A 1,909-nucleotide genomic window follows, 5' to 3' on the forward strand; every position below is an offset into this window, starting at 1 on the left:
AATCCGTTTAAATTTCAATGACAAAAAAAAATTTTTTTTTTTTTCGATAAATAATTTATTGTGTTTTTTTCGTTTCATAATTTCTTAACGTGACGAAATTTTCCATTTCCGGTTTCTTTTTTCCCTTTTAAATTATTTTTTGTTCAACAGACGTTCTTCTGTCATTCATCTTTTTAGAAGATCCTGCATAAGAAGAGGAGGAAATTGCGATCATCAACATGAAAATTGTTGTTACAATTCAACGTGCAGGTGTAATTTATGGGGATCCAATTGCAGGTGTCAAAGAATGGGACTATTTCAAAAATGGGGAAAAAAATAAAAATCCATCGATCCATGGATCAATCAATCAATCATTCATTCACTCATTCGTTGAATATTATTTACGATTTATTTCCGTTTTTTTTTTAATTTTTTTCCTTTTTTTTTTTCGTTTCCCTTTTTTCCAAAAAGAAAAAATTATTTCCTTTCTTTATCATCCATTCATTTCCTTTTAAATTTCCTCAAATTATTTATTAATTATTATTATTATTACCGTAATAAAAAATATATATATACAACGATCATAAATATTATTTAAAAAATTAATAAAATTTTATTAATTTTTAATTTTTTTTTATTTATTTTATTTTATGTAACGATCGTGCATGTAATAAATAAATAATAATATATATATATATATATGAAATTATTGAAAAATAATTATTATTCATTTGTATTATTATCATCATCATTATCACGACCGCCATCTTTTTTTTTTTTATTAGAAAATTTCCGAAAAAAAAAAAATTTTTCTTCGACGCGACGAACCGAATGCGAGTAAGTAAGAAAAATTTTTTCATTTTTTTATAAATCGAATATAATCGAGTAAGTAAACGAAAATCATAGAGTAAATAAATTTTTTAATAATACAAAAAGGGGGGAGGGGGGACAGGAAAAATAATCATTTGTATAAAAGGTGTGTGTGTGTGAAAATTAAATAAAACTAAAAAAGTTTTCCCGGATTTAATGGAAAATAATTTTTTTTTTGTCTCTCTTTTGCTCCCTTTAACCCTTTCTTCTCCCACCCTTTCCCCCTCTCCCTAACGACGAAAGGGACAAAAAAAAGGTAAAACGCGTTCTGGAAATTTTATTTTAAAAAAAAAATTTTTTTTTTTTTTTTGTTTAAACAAATTAACAACACGAAACGTTTGTTTTTAATTTTGATTTTAACATTTTCCGTCGTCGTAAATTATTATTATTATTATTTATTTTATCTACCCTCGTCAAAATCAAAGCACTCGTTATCATCATCATCATCATTATTATTATTTAAAAAGGATTCGACGGTGACGTACTTTCCATCATATAATATTCATTTTAATAATTTTTTTTTCATTTTCCACGTTTTTTAAATATTTTTTTTAAAAGTAAAATATATTATTATTATTATTATTATTATTATTATTATTATTATTATTATTATTATTATTATTATTATTATTATTATTATTTTGTAAGATGTTTCAAAAAAGAGAAAAAAAAAGAAGGAAAAATTTTACAATAATAATTATTATCGTGAAAAAGAAACGAGGAAAAGATCAAAAGAAATTAATTGCGAATATTTAATTTGTGTGAGAGAGAAAGAGAAAGGGTGAGAGAGAGAGAGAGATAAAAAAGGAAAAAAAAGGAAAGAAAAAAGAGAAAAGGATTACAAAAAATCGGATTTTGAAAAAAAAAAAAAATAAGAAAAGTTTCAAACTACTACAAAATATTCTTTTTCCTAATTCGTAATCGACAAACAATCTTTCGAAATCTTAAACACGGGAAATTTTTTATTAATTACATAAAATTTAACCGTAATTAATTACTTGTAATAAAAGAGAGAGAAAGAGAGAGAGAGAGAGAGAGAGAGAGAAAGAAAATCGCTTCC

Source organism: Pediculus humanus, genomic scaffold, assembly GCF_000006295.1.
Source record: "Pediculus humanus corporis 1103172107436 genomic scaffold, whole genome shotgun sequence".
NCBI classification, from domain to species: Eukaryota; Metazoa; Arthropoda; class Insecta; order Psocodea; family Pediculidae; genus Pediculus; species Pediculus humanus.